A 16749-nucleotide genomic window follows, 5' to 3' on the forward strand; every position below is an offset into this window, starting at 1 on the left:
ACCAGCCAATGGGTCCTGAAGCACCAGCAAAATTATTTCCCTTTTTGTATATCCAACTCATCTTTATAAGTAGGGTCTCATGAAGAGAAGAGTCACTGAGATTAAAACAGACCAAGGGAAAAAAATAGTATGTATATCTTCTGCTATTCATGTAAGCTATAATTTAAGGTCAGCAAAAAAAACCAGTTTGACTTTCTCTTTTCCCCTATGAAGAAGTAAGATGCCAAAACATCTTAGAAGTTGGCTTTGATTCACCTGCAGGTGCGAAGAGTTGAATGTGAGTAGTCATGGTGATTGAATAAATAAAAAAGTAATGTGAAAAAAAGTATACCTTTGAGATTTAAAATTTTACATCAGCCAAAATATACGATAATATTTTAAGACAGTTTTTTTTTTTATTAAATCAGAATTAAGGACACAAAATCTTACATGTGAATTCATTTAATTTTACAAAGTAGTAGTTTATAATTTTTGGTAAATAGTCTTGCAAAACTTTTTATTTTTTAAAGCTGTGAGTTTTTTATGTACTTGGAAATTGCATTTTCTGGGAAGCACTTAAATCCATGGGCTACATTTATTTTCTAAGTAATAGCTAAGAAATGAAGATAGATATTCAAATATTTTCTCCAGAGTGAGATTACAGACAGTGATTTAAATGAAATGACGGATTTCATAGGGAATTATTTTTATAACCATTTAATCAAGTCAGGTTTATATAAATCTCTGTTTATTTCCAAATATAAACATATCTAAATTTAAACTATTCTTTGAATGTTATTTCAAGTGTAGTCAACCTCTGATTTCCAGAAAATATAATATCACTACATAGATTTTCCTAAAGTGTTTACCTTAAAATGTGACTTTTCCTTACTATCTAACTTGCTCCTATTGTCTCACCATCACCAGGGAATGTCTCATGGCATGCAAACTTATTGGATTATTGCTTAAAATTCATGATTTAGAGAGCAAATTTGTAACTCATAAACAGTTCAGATAAGAGAAACCTACCCTATACTGAACAATGTTTTCAAACACAAAGGAGCTAAATATAAACATAACTTTGTCCTACAGGTGACTTTTGACAGTCACCCTTTTTATTCAAAAACCGTGAAAAATATTTTTGATAGGAGGATAATATAGTCAATAATGATATTAAACCACATAATCATTATTCTTTATTTTATTGATGTTTTTACCTGAGCTGAAGTCCTTAAGGTTGATTTCTAGTGTCCTTTGTCTCTTGATACACCTTCTGTAGCAAGGCTTTTGCCTGCTAGGTCCCTCATGTTGAAACCCTTTGACCTGGCAGTATAATATTTGCCCTTGGCTGTGGGCTAAGACTCTCCATGATGCAGTAGACATTTCAAGGTCAAGTATCTATTGGGAATAAAATATCACTATTTTCTCAGTCTTTGACATTAAAACTCTATCACACAACTGGAAACATCGAGACTACATAGTCTGTGTTTATTACAATATCTTCAATCTTAAATCCCTGTGCTTTGGACTTATTCATTCCACATGTATTTTTTTTCCCCCAAGTTCTACTCTTTGCTTCCACTTCAGTCTTGATTCAGTTCCCAAATACTGGCACTTTTGAGGAGTCCACAACTTTTTTCATGGGCCAAATTTTAAACCAATGGAGAATGACAATAATAACATATGTGCAGAGGTTCATTTTAAATTATGTCCTGGACATTTTAAAGCAATATTTCTTTTTAGTGATATAAATATAACAATGGTAATTAATGACATGGATTGTGGTGTAATAAAATGGGAATGGAATAAATATTAATGTTAACAGAAAATACCAGCAAGAGAGAAATAGAATACAGAACCTCATGTGTAACAGAGGTGGAGAGAAATAAGATTTCACTCTAATTTTCATTAAGATAGATGTAGTCAATTCAGTTAAAAAGACCTTAATTTGAGAGCTTTCTCTATCTTGGTTACAGATTCATTCACTGCATTCAAGTGTTTACTGATTATCTACTATTGTGGAAGTACTGCAATAGACATATTGTGGAAAAATTAAATAAGACACATTTTTTTTTCTTAAAGGTTCTCATAGTGTACTGAAAAAGAGAGAATTATTAAGGGATTATTATAATCCAGTAATGACTGCTATATTAGAGAGTGACTATGGAAACATGCAATGATCCTTTGTGTAGACTTAAAGAATGAAAAGTCTTTTTGGATGAGGTTTTGCCCAGCTTAATTTTAAAGAGAAAGTGCCTTCATGTGACAGAGAAACAGCTGATTCCTATTCATTATTTATTTTCCACATAGTCTACAATAAGAGTGTATTCTGTCATCTTGCTTCCTCATACCCCCATCCCCATGTTTTGTTGTTGTTATGAATGTATTGGAAATTTATTGTTGTTGTGTTGTTATTGTTTATTTATTCATATATTTTTTTCCTTAGAGTTACTTATGTGTAAGGGTCGGTAAATTGAGTCATCTTTTACCGATTGGAAAGTATTAATAGTCTCTTCAATATTAGAGATACCATTTGTTTAAGATTTCTTTAAAAAAGAAAAAAACAAACTAAAAACACTTGTACACTCCGTATAGCCTCCAGAATACCTTCATTCAATACAAACTGGGACCTGTTCACCTGACATCCTCTTTTTTATCCAGTGTTGTTTCTTTCAGATTGTTGTAGGCAGAAAACCTGAAGGAAAGCTTTAGTTAATGTTCAGTGCAGGGGGGTCAAACTTCACACAAGTCATACAATTATAGACTGTATTGTTCTACATTTAGTGTCTTTCTTTTAACTGTTTTTTGAAATATATCCACTGATGTAAATTTTTATATTAATTGTAGATTATGTCAAAATATTTTGTATTTGTTTTCTTTTAGTACTTGTATATACAATTCACCTTTTTTACTGATTATTTATTGCTATTATTTTTCTTATGTTCTTTTCATTACCTAAACTTTATATTTAATAGCAGTGATTATGAAAATATAAATTATTAATATCTAATTTTGGTTATATGTCTGTACTTCCTAGTTTTTCTAATTAGTTTAAACTAATTTTTACCCTCTTCCCATTCTTACTACATTTTTCCCCAGTTTGCTGGCCCATTATTTTTTTTAGAATAGGTATTTATTTATTATTTCAAAATTTTATGTAAATTTTAGTTAACATATAGTCCATCTATTTTAAAACACATTGAAGAAAAGAAAGCACATTGAAGAAAATCCAAGTTTTAGCGAACCATATAATGGATATATTTATTGCTTAATCGAGGAAGGGTTTTTATATTCCTAAATGGTCGTTCACGAATTAGTCTTTTTTAGCTACATACTGCACATCATCCACACTTAAAAAAAAGTGCAAGACCACAAACTCAAAGATCCCTCTTTTGCTGAATTCAGTTAAAAATCTTTTCACAGGTAAAAATGTTTCTCTGTATATCAAATATACTTCAGTAACAATCAGATAAATAGCCAAAATGTTACCTTTTGACAATTCAAGTTATTTAATCCCTATATGGGGAAACCCATCGATAAAAGCCCATGGTCTCTACCCTATGCAAGCAGTTCTCTAGGTAATTGACTAAATAAATGAGTTTGGAATAACATATGTGCAGAAGCAGAGATTTTTTTGGGGGGGTGCTGATGATAGAAAAAATCTAATACAATCTTCAATTTTAAAGCAAAAATACTAGCAGTAAAAACTAAGGATTACTGAAATATCTATAAAAAGCAGTGGAAGTTATAGCAGATCATCTGTTACCAAACTCAGGATTCTTGTCATACCCTGAATTCAATTTATTTTACTTGTAGTTACTATTTCTTCATAATCATCAGGAAAATATTTTTTTTCATCTTTTGTTCTTGATGGTAAGAGCTAAGAGGAAGCTACTTAGATCAAAGTTTATTCTCATGGCATTTTTAAAGTTTTATTCTCAAGTGGTATATAAAATGCTTTATTTCTAAAAAAAAAAAAAAAAACAAACTACTGTCACCACTACTTAACACACACATAGGACTGTCCTAATAAGCTCAACCAAGTTTAAGAATTCAGATTCTCTTAAAAGTAAACTTGGGTCATTTCTCAACTGTACATTTCTGTTAAGAGGGAAAGCTTTCTATTGACAATGAGTTTGAATAGATCTTAAAAGCTTAGAGAGAAATCATTGCAAAGAGGCCTTCATTGGACAGAAGATTAAAATGTTGCAGGATTCATAGGTAATATGGAGACTCAATTTATTATGGTAAAAAAAAAAAAAAAAACCAAAACCTGCTCTTTTGTAGGTTTTTGTTTTGTTTTGTTTTGTTTTCCTTCTAACCATGATTACAAGCTTTAGTATAAGCTCATAACCAGGATTTATATTTATACACAGTTGGCTTTTTGTCCCAGGATAATTGAAGAGAGAGAGAGAGAGTGGGATGTGGTACTTAGAAGATCTAAAAGAGGACAGTTGATGGAGTCTGGACTTTAAGAAAGGTAAGCTTTGGGGCGCCTGGGTGGCACAGTCGGTTAAGCGTCCGACTTCAGCCAGGTCACGATCTCGCGGTTCGTGAGTTCGAGCCCCGCATCAGGCTCTGGGCTGATGGCTCGGAGCCTGGAGCCTGTTTCCGATTCTGTGTCTCCCTCTCTCTCTGCCCCTCCCCCGTTCATGCTCTGTCTTTCTCTGTCCCAAAAATAAATAAAAAACGTTGAAAAAAAAATTAAAAAAAAAAAAAAAAGAAAGGTAAGCTTTGATAGAAAGCAGTACTGATTAGGGAGAAAAATAAGAGTCAATGGATTAAATGGAGGAAATACAGAAGGGATAGAAAGTAGCAAAACTCAGTGGAATAAGCCTCAAAGAAGCAGGAGTTTTATTAAAGGAAAAGCCATTTTCTGGAAGCAGCCTCAGGGTTAAGAATGAGATAATGGGTAAGCTGTAGGAAGTAGATATTCTCAAAGGAGAACCTATTGGCAGTTAAGGACAGGAGGTAGAGACTTTATCAATCATAGAATGATTGGAGTTTCAAAGGACACAATGGGAAAATTTGAAAGAAAGAAGAAGATGTCAATTTAAGTCACTAGAGAGGAAGCTTATATCATTATGTGTCTGTAGATAATCAAGGTATAGATAATGTTATCAGTTTAGGCATGGAGTAAGGGGAATGGAATAACTCTCATGGTGGACTTCATTGACTGATGAATGGCTATATATTAAATCACATTGGTCCCCAGTGTCACGCTGAATGCTCTAAACTAAGTAAATGCCTTCTCAATAGGTCTAATGGCTGTGGTGCGGGCAGGATAAGTTATCACACCAGGTGGCTTACAGCAAATAATATTGTTCATTTGGTGCTTGTTCCTTTCCCATAAAGCCCTTGTGCACAGTGAAGGGCAGAGAGCCTGGGCTGGTACAGCAAGATATGCAACTTCTGTCATATCATATTGTCTCTTGCATATGACTTCTCTGCTTTTCACTGCTCTAGGGCATTTTCCTTGAAATGAAATTTCGAGGGACCAAATATCTCCTTCCAAAATGTATTGGGATGGTGATCTATATTTAAAATATTTTTGCCAGCTATATTCTCTACTTTCAAGAAACTTGGACTTGGAAAAGGAAAACCTTATTTCTGTGGTTCTTTTTACTTGTCATATTATAAAGAGGGAAAAAAGGAAAGAAAGTGAGTAGGGGCAAAGTTGACCTCTTATATTTGGTGAAGCAACCAAATTCATGTAATAAAAACTTCTTATTTCCTTCATTTAACTTCATGTTCAATGATACAAATATATTATGTCCTGGTGTTTATATCTCTCTATAAGATGTATGTGGATTGTTTATGTATCTGGACTAAATTGGACAGCATCATGACCTCTGCCTCTTCTAGGTGCCCTGTGATTGAAAAAAGTGTTTCTGACAGTTTGAACGTAGAACTAGAGGTGACACTGTAAAATCTCCTGAGACTAAGTGGACAGAGATTATTTCATTATACATCCTTATCTTAAGGATAGTTACATGAGGATGAATTCTAGAGAATTTATTTTGTAACTATAACCTGAAATGAATGTTTCCATGGCACAGTTCCAGGAAACTTTATTAATAGTTGCAATTTGTTTGATTACTTAATTAACAACCTCTCATTGTACCTCTCATTGAGTAGTACCAATCCTAACGTGATCCCTGCAGATTATCTGGGAATTGATTTTTTTGGATATCATGCTTACCAGGCCAAAATGTTTCCTAAACTTATTTTGTAGTGATAAGATCCAGGGTTTAAAGACTAATCTAAACGTATATGGCTTTTATTCTTTCAGTCATTTGTAGCTGTGCACATAAATGTAAACGATTATCCTTTTTCCACTAGACTGTCTTATTAATATACTCAACCGGGTTTATATCTCTTCTGCTTAGGCTGAAGAGAGACTCACCCAATGATTTAAAAGAATCTATAAAGAAGCCATAGAAAGGAGAGATAAGGGAGAAAACACACACACATGCACACACAAACACACACAATGCCTCCTTTTTCTGGCTATATTTCTCACTTCATTCACCTTTCCACTGAAAAATAAAATTTGCTTCCTTTATCCTATAGTTCCTATGCTTAGAATCTCTCTGCTACTGCAAATTACCAGTATGATTACTTCTAAGGCATGGATTTTGATACTAAGATAGTGAATTAGAGATCATAACCCACCAATGGGGTTATGGAATTAATTCAGGGTTATAAGTTGAATAGAACAGAATTGAAAACATGAATGTATCAAACAGTAAAGATAAGTATTATTTCATGAAACTTTAGTTTCAGTAGGTTGTGAGTAGTTTGTGAGTATGTGCATGTGTACATGTGGGTCTGTGTCTCTGCATGTATATACTGCTTTACAATGTATGCTGTATTTATAACTTTGGTTCATGTGCAAACACATTTGAAAACAATGTTTTAGAAAACAGATATTCATCTTTAAAGACTTGATTTTTCCAAACTCAAGACTATGAACCTTCAGATACTAGCACTCACCTCTTCAGCAAAGAACCCATTATACTATTTTGCACCAGATTGTAGCCTATAATGTCATGTTGCCTTTATTTATTTTCATGCCTGTGTTTCTTTCATGAGGTATATTACTTTGAAGGAACATGTTGGTTTGTTAATTCATCTCCATAACTACCAATAGTACATGTTTTATGAGCAATTGCGTAAACTAGTGTATAACTAATTAAAGCATATTCAATTTTGAATGAATTAATACTTCTTTAAGGAGATGCAGTTTATAACTTAAAGTCAAATAATATTTGATAGGTATAATCTAAGTTGGTTTTTTTTTTTCAACTTTGGACATACAAAGCACATTTGCTGGTGTTACCCTACCAAGTAACATTCCTAAAATGAATAGTTATTATTAATCAATTTTAAAAAATAAGTGGATGGAACAATATTAATTGTAATCATCTGGAAACTTTTCGGCTCCAGTTAATCTACACAATGAAGACAGGGCTCATTTGAAATGCAGATGTATTGTATCTGTGCCGCACTGTCTACAAATAAAATTTAGCTACGTTGAAGACGGTTTTATAATATCATTGCTAATATTTGCTCTTGTTAGGGATCTGCTGTGTTTTCTCTAGAGGTCAGATGCTAATACTAGCAAAGCCCGTTGCCTAGGTACCACCACACTCATCCTGCCCTTCTTAAGCTAACCAGCAATTAGTTTTGTGAACGGAGAAATAATGACTTTTCTGACATTCCTAACATAGCTTTTATTTGAGCTGCTTCATGGATGTTTTCTTTACTTTTATGCCACTAAATGATAATTAACATTCTCATTAAATAAATATTAAAAACAGCAGAGGAAGTCATCTAGAAAATTCCTGCAAGGGATTAGATTGATTTACTAGTATTGTTGTGACCATCTCTTTCTAACGTGCCCAAATCCACAAATGAAATTACTCTCTAATAATTACTGCTGAAATTATCATGTGTTATATAATATTTTAAAATATGATATGAGTTCTACATATTTATAATAGAAAATATAGCACCAAAACAATACAATTATTTTTATTGTGAACAAATGTGTGTGTATACACACACACACACACACACACAGTCAAGAAATAATTTTTCTGGGGGTGCCTGGGTGGTTCAGTTGATTAAGCACCTGACTATTGATTTTGACTCAGGTCATGATTTCAGTTTGTGAGTTTGAGCTCCATGTCGGTCTCTGTGCTGACAGCTCAAAGCTCTCTCTCAAAAATAAATAAACATTAAAAAAATCTTTAAAAAAACTTAAAAAAAAACAGATAGTTTTTCCTTTTTAGTACTATTCATATGGAAGGCTGTTTTTCAAAGAATGGCAAGAGGGGATGTATCCATTGTTTTATAATTTCTTAAATGTAATTTATAGCTTATAATTAGAGGAAGAATTGAGAAAAAGTCATTGATTTTTTCGAAGTCATTATTTAACTAAATCTTATAGAAAAAAAATGATACCAAACTCATTATTTCATTGCCTATAAAACTAATAAACCTTTATGTATTTACATATATTACTCCTAATGCAATATTGTTTGTCATTTTTCATTACTAACATTTTATTAACGGTGAAAAGTGAAGAAGTCCCCCTCTCGCAACTAAAGCAATTTCATGGTCACAACAAAGAAGATGTAGTCAGGGAAAAAAAAAAACCTATTTCGATATAATTTGCTTAGAAAATAGCTTAACACAATTGAAATTTATAGTAACAATTTGCCCAGATAATTGAAAATAATCCTTCAAGATAAGATAGTATTTGGATATGAAGTTGAATTATTCTTTTCAGAGCTACTTTGTTCCTTTTGTTTCTTTCTAATGAGACAAAATTTTAATTGTCTTTATCTCTAGCAATATAAAACAAACTTTATGTTTACACTTTAAGAATTAATTAAAATTTTTAAAATTCATTTAAGGACAAAACAATGATGTCCATCTTTCAACCCTAGCAACATGCACAGAAAACAACAAATTGAGCATGTGTGTAAAAAAATTGACAATCTTTGGAAATCAATGAATAAATACTACAAATTAGCATTTTAAAAAATTTTTAACTTGGTAACATAATTATGCAAATATTTTATGTTGGTTTTTTTTATTAATTGATTTTAAAATGTAAACTCTTCATTGTTGTCATCACCAAATTCAAGTGAAATTTAGTGCATCTGAACTCAAATAATGTCAGTAACAAAGTACAGCCAGACTACTTTGATATTTCAAATCTGACTCAGTTTAGTAAATGATACCATCCCTCTCTTTTGTCATATACACATATGACAGTGGTTAATGCTAGAGATCAATTCTGTCTTGTTTGGCCAAATCAACACATGATGAGTGAAATCATAGCAAGTAGTTTGATAAGCATAACCTGGCTTTATTTCTGAGATTGGAAAGTAATTGTTTGCAAAGGGAAACATCCACATTTATTACTGCCATTTTTATTAATAGAAATTTAATTCCGCTGTATATAACTTGTAATTTTCTAATCCTTCCTCCTTGACAAGGAAGAAACTGACCAAATTATGGAAGAGTTTTTCTTGATAAGTTTGTAAAAAAAAAAATGCAACCACATCCCAATTGATACACACTTCTGGATTTTCTAGGAGATATGTTTTAAAATTACAAAATCAAAAAAGATGAATCATAACTGCATAATCTCAGAATATGAAGGTAATAATGAAACATAAATAATTAGATATATTCCAGGCTCTGGAATATATGATCAAGCCACAGAGTAGTTGATGTATGTCATGTATTTATAAAGCCATTCTCTTTATAAAGCCATTCTCGGAGAGATTTTCTTATATTTGTAAAAAGTAAAATAAAAATCAATTTGCTATTGCTAGAGTTGCCAGTAAGAGGCAACTAGTGCATGGATGTGACAGTCACTAGTGCTTTTTGCAAACTATTTCCCATATTCACCATTGTAGACATAGTTGAGATTTATCTTCCAGAACTCTCCTTTTTCTCTTGTAGTGTGAAGTGGCTGCTGCTGCTTTAATAGCTTGAGCCCCTGAGGGATCCATAGAGCAGAAATCCCTCATCTACTTGCAATGAAGAGATAGCATGAACAAGAAGGAAATAACACTTTGTACGTCTTAAAGCATCATGAATTTGCCTTTCCTGATTGATAGAATGTAAGAAGTAAAACCTGTGAACTTCGACGTTTTACTCCATGTCCAAGGCTTCCTTTCTGTTCACTATTCCATATTATCATGGAGTGAGCATGGTAACCCTTAGTAGGCTATAACAGAATAGAATGTTTTTTTTTTAATTTTTTTTTTTAATGTTTATTTATTTTTGAGACAGAGAGAGACAGAGCATGAACGGGGGAGGGGCAGAGAGAGAGGGAGACACAGATTCGGAAGCAGGCTCCAGGCTCTGAGCCGTCAGCCCAGAGCCCTACGCGGGGCTCGAACTCACAGACCGCGAGATCATGACCTGAGCCGAAGTCGGTTGCTTAACCGACTGAGCCACCCAGGCGCCCCCAGAATAGAATGTTTTAAAAAAGAAATTAAAAGAGTGGAAAAAACAACAGACCTAAATGATAAAGTCATCACAATCTATCTATCTATCTGTCTATCCATCTATCATCTCTCTTCATTTATATATATGTACAAGGTAAAATGTAGGTCACAGTCCAAATATGATATAAGAAATAAGATATTTGCAATAAAGGAACTTAAAAACATAATAATAATATATTACAATTTACGTATATATTTAAAGCAGTGGGTAGAGGGAAATTTATAGCATTGAATAGTTTTATTAGAAAATAAGAAACATCTAATATGGAAACCTAGATATTGATTTATATGAAGAATACTAATAGAATGTATTTAGCTGTCAAATGTAAAAAAAAAAAACAAAAAAAAACACTGAGATACAACTGCACACCCTCTAGAATAGCTAAAATTAAGAACCAAACAAAAAATGTGCCGGTACCAAATGTTGAAAAGAGTCAGTTCTGGTCATGATCTTGCCATTCGTGAGTTTGAGCCCTGCATCAGGCTCTGAGCCTGGAGCCTGCTTCAGATTCTGTGTCTCCCTCTCCTCCCCTCCCCAGCTCACACTCTCTCTCTCAAAAATAAATAAACATTAAAAAAAAAAAAAAACTTACACATGAAGGTTTATAGTAGCACACTTCATAATAGTAAAACAAATTAAAGTAAGTCAGGTGTCCATCAATAGAATAGCTGAATGGGTGTGTGTTTACAGTGGGATACCATCCAAAATGAAAAGGAGACAAATTAGTAAAACATGCAGCAACTTGGATGATCTCAAAAATATTGTGCTGAAAGAAGCCAGATACAAAAGAGTGCATATTTCATGATGACATTTATGTGAAATTCTAAAAATAACTGCATTAATTTATAGCACAGAAACCAGATAATTATCTGCTGTTGGGGATGGAGATGAGTAGCTGCAAAACTCCATCAGGAATATTTTTGGGACCAGAGAAATGCCCTTTGACATGGTGACTACATGGGTGTACGTACATTTCTCAAAACTCTCCATACTATGTACTTAAATGAGTGCATTTTACTGCATACAATTATACCTCATTCAGGTTAGGAAAGTTTGGAAATTCAACACATATTGTTTGATATTCAGAAAATAGTGTTCCCTATAAGCTGTTATAAAATCAAGAATATTGATGTGACAAAAGCTTTTATCTTTTTACCTGTTTTTTTTCTCCATTCCTGCGCATAGCTAGACTGATTCTCATCAGCTTAGTTAGGCATGCCCAAGGGAATAAGTTCTAGCTATGCGACTATTAAAGCGATGTTATTTGCGCATGCCAAGCCTGATTTATGAAAAAGACCTCCATATGAGATCCTCTAGGGCCTGTCTTATTCTGCCACCTGGATGAAAATACTCCAGCAACTTTGGAAGATATGTTTTGAAGATGGCATAGTCTTCATAAGTCTGAGTGTCTGAGTGACTATATAGCAGCTACCCTCATGTTATCACTTAATAAATGAACAAAATAAATCTATTTTTTTGGAGTCTCTGCAATACATCAGCCAGCATACTCTTAACAGCATTTGCTGTAAAATTCTAAAGAAGAGAATTCAGACGTACCTACATTTAATTGCATAACAGATTTTGATCACCTTAAATTAAAGGTTAAAGTTAATTAAAGTTAAAAATTAAACTGCTGACTATTTGCTTACAAAGCCTTACCTAATTTGGCCTTCACCGATCTCTGACTTCCCTTTCTATCACTCCCTCCCCCTTTCCATATATTTCAACCACAATGATTTTTTACCATTACTCAAACATACCAGCATGTTTTGTACTCAGGACATTCGCACATGCTATTTCTTTTGCCTGGAAACAATATTCCCCCAGGTAATAGCAGAGCTCTTAGCATGACCTCACCATTTAATCTATTAATACAGTAAGAACCCACTCCCATTCTATCATTTTCTGCCCTTTGATCTGGGTTCATTTTTCTTCAGGAACTTAGCACTACCTTTCAGTATATCCTATGATACACTTGTTAATCTGTTGATGTCTTGTCTCTACTACTGATTCTTGTCTGCTACCAGAATACAAATTACATGAGAGTATTAATAACAGGTACAAGAGTACATACTAATTATTTAATAAATGTTTGAGGAAGGAATTAATTAATATATGCATATTGAGAATTTTGATCTTCTTAGAAATCAATGAGCAGAGCAGCCAAGCAAAGAAAATGAATGTGTTAACATGAGTAACTCATCCTTTCATTGTGAGGTGCTTACTTTCCAATTGGTGAAAACATAATTATTGTGCTTCTCTTCTTTGATTTTCATCTGAAAATCAGAAGCAAACATCTAGATGGAAAATATCAAAGAATTAGCATTTCCATAAATGTGAACCGCTAAAGGATTTGTTATTTGAAGAACTTGTCTGTTTAGTTAAAGCGTCAAGCTGAAAATTTTGCAGATATATTTTGCATATTTGAGTAAACTGTTCAATTAAACCAACAGAGTATGTACAAAGAAAAGCACACATCAAGACAGATGTATTGATTTTCTTAAAAAAAAAAAACAACCCTTTTGTTCCCTTTCATATGCTTTAAAACTCTTTGGTCACAGGGATGTGTTATTTATAACAATAATAAAATGTAAAATACTGTGTACTACTTTATAAAGTTACAAGTAAAGGCCAATGCTTTCTATCTAAATATTGTTTGATAAAGAATGCATGAGTATGAGTCCAAGCTAAGAAAAATGTATCACAATGGGTTATATGCAATGATTTGCATGCCTATATCTTTTATTAGTTTTTGTCTTACCTAAAAGTAAATACTGTAATTTTGCCATCAGTATATTGGCAGTACTAAAAATCGATTCTTAATCAGTACATAGTAAGTGCTGAATGGATGTTTGTTTAATGGAAGATACACTATTAAATGAAAGAATTAATGTGAGTTGGGGCTTCTGGTACCCTTAACCTTTTGGGACTCGATTATAAATAGGAACATGTGGTCAAAAAGGTAAAAACAGGGGCACCTGGGTGGCTCAGTTGTTTAGGCCTCCGACTTCGGCTCAGGTCATGATCTTGCGGTTTGTGAGTTTGAGCCCCATGTGGGACTCTGTGCTGATAGCTTGGAGCCTGGAGCCTGCTTCGAATTCTGTGTCTCCCTCTGTCTCGGCCCCTCCCGCACTTGTGCTCTGTCTCTGTCTCTCAAAAATGAATAAATGTAAAAAAAAAAAAAAAGGTAAAAACACATGTGTTAAAAATTGTATTTCTTGGGTCAGTAGTTTTCTATTTAAAAATTTTTTTTTGCATTTATTTATTTTTGAGAGAGAGAGAGAGACAGAGCGTGAACAAGGGAGGGGCAGAGAGAGAGGAAGACACAGAATCAGAAGCAGGCTCTAGGCTCCAAGCTGTCAGCAGAGAGCCTGATGCGGGGCTCGAACCCACAAAATGTGAGATCATGACCTGAGCTGAAGTCGGTAGCTCATCTGACTGAGCCACCCAGGCACCCCAGTAGTTTTCTATTTTAATATACATAAGAATAATCTGAGGAGATTTAAGTTTCATCTAACTCACTAAATCTAGAATAGGGACCAGAATCTGTATCTTTAATAAGAGCTATTGATAATCTACCTTTTTTTAAATGTTTATTTAGTTTTGAGAGAGAGAGAGAGAATGAGCTGGAGAGGGATAGAGAGGGACAGAGAGCCCAATGCAGGGCTCAAACTCAAGAACCATGAATTCATGACCTGAGTCAAAGTCAGATGCTAAAGCAACTGAACCACCCAGGCCCACCAATATTCTACATTTTTATATGGGAGGCCCTAGAAAGAGATTTTGGCAGATTCTGTTAGATTTTTTTCAAAAGCGTCAATCGCCATTACTTCCCAGATAATACTTAACAATGTAAGTTATCTGGCTTTTTAGTTTAAAAGAAATTAGCTTTATTGAGTAACAAAGAAGAAAAATGCACAGGAATTCTAGGAATCCATTGAGTGCATTTAGTTCAGACATGTATTTTACTCCCCACAAGTATGAAGTTAGATAATTTTATCACAATATTTTAAAGAATGAAATAGAATTATTAAAGAAAACTATAAGGCCAATTGATAATTGTCCTCACTAATGCCCATGTGTATAATCTTGGCTAAGCCTACAATTGTACTAAATTATGTCCTTGTATTCCTCCTCTATCATTTTATTTTGACTTAACAGTTTTTCCTCACCTGTTTTCCTCGCTTGGGTGGTTCCACATTTTGGAAGGTCTGGCATCATATCCTCAAGATTTTACATTATCTAGACTATATAGACCCAGCTACCAAATTGGAGCAAATGAAAAAGACAGGAATTAGTTTGTAGACACAACACTCCTTTCACTAACATTTTGGAAAACAAAAAACGTTAAGAAAATACATGCAATATCTCTTGCTCTTATCTTTCTGACTTTAGAGCAAGTAACCATCTGTGGGGAAACAGAATGATGCTTTCTATATGATTCTCCCTATTATTTTCCCTAGAGATAATTTAACTTTTAATCTAAGATTCTCCCTCTTTCATACTCCATACTTTAGCAGTAGGAAATAAGAACTATGATTTCACTAATTGGAGTCTGCCACCAGCTACAACCACTGTTTTCGATAATTATTCTTTTTTTTTCTTTTTTTTTAACATTTATTTATTTTTGAGACAGAGACAAAGCATGAACGGGGGAGGGTCAGAGAGAGAGGGAGACACAGAATCCGAAACAGGCTCCAGGCTCTGAGTGGTCAGCACAGAGCCCGACGCGGGACTTGAACTAACGGACCGCGAGATCATGACCTGAGCTGAAGTCGGACGCTTAACCGACTGAGCCACCCAGACGCCCCATTGATAATTATTCTTAATTAGGCTTCTGAAAATTCTATAGTATATACTCATGTATTAAAAAAAAAAAAGGTGATGCCATCTTTGTCATGCATTTAAAAATTGTGTTACCTTCAACCATACTTTAAGCCCTTGTGGAACTAAGTTCCTTCCTGTAGAAGAAGCTGCAAAAATATTTTTCTTATGTGTTTATTATGAAGATCATATTAGATAATTAACAAGTATTTACTACTGTCCCTGGAAGTAAAAGTTCTTAATGTTGCTTTTGTATTCCTTCATACTATACAAGATTGAAACATTTTTTTGTCAATAAATGATAAGATGTAACCATTAGGAAATGAGCAGAATTCTCAGTATAAGGAATGTATCTGTGAAAATTGAAGGTCATGTAACACCTTATTGGCAAAGTGAGGAACAGACTATACATAAATAACAAAACCAAATCTATAATTTAAATATTTATTCTAGAAAATCTTTTATGTGTAGTTCCTTGAATTTAGTTATAGTATATATTTAAATTCACATTCCTTTCACAGATATAATTCATTTTTTTCATATATATTTCCATTTTTATAGATATGTATACAATTTGGTGGTAAAATTTGTATTGAAAAGCTTTAGATTCAAATATACATTACATGTAATTAGCTCAAATAATTCATTAAATATAATGTTTAGTAGCTCTTTCATATTAACATTTTATCTTCAACAGTAGGCAATGAATGCAATTATTTCTTCTACAATGAATGAAGCCGAAAATGTTAACCATATTATGATTTTAGCAGGTAAATGAAAATGAACATTTTTGCTTGATTTAATAAAATGGATTAAAATGTATTGAGTCATGAAAATAAATTGTTGGATCAAAGGTGATCCAAATATTCATGGAATTTTCTCTGAGCATGCACAAAATGATATGTTTACATTTCAAAGTATTGTTTCAGAGGAGTAAGTTTTATGTTATAAACTGTTAACATTATTAATTATAAAAAAACCATAAAATACTAGTCAAGATTTATTTTGTGCACATAATATATGTAAATAAACCATCTTTGGGTTTAAGTTAAAGTGTTGGATAGGAAACATAGACTTCATATTTTTCCTTATTGTTTCAGATGAGTGGCTAATTATATTAGAAAAAGAGTCAACACTGATAGATTAATTTCTTTCAGATGTATGTGCAAATGTGCATGTGTGCGTATACTCATATGTATTATATTTGTATAAATATATGAAAAAATCCTTATACTCTAATATTAATAAAACTCCAGGGCACAAACAGAATTGTTTTTCTAAATACCAATTTCCACAAACTTTTCAGATATGATTTAAAGCTACTGACCAGCAAATAACATATAAAAGTTTTTTTTTTCCTCAGAAAAAAAATTGGAATATCTTTACATTCAACACTGTTACCTGAACTCA

This window comes from Panthera uncia, chromosome B4 (genome assembly GCF_023721935.1).
Source record: "Panthera uncia isolate 11264 chromosome B4, Puncia_PCG_1.0, whole genome shotgun sequence".
In the NCBI taxonomy this organism is placed as follows: domain Eukaryota; kingdom Metazoa; phylum Chordata; class Mammalia; order Carnivora; family Felidae; genus Panthera; species Panthera uncia.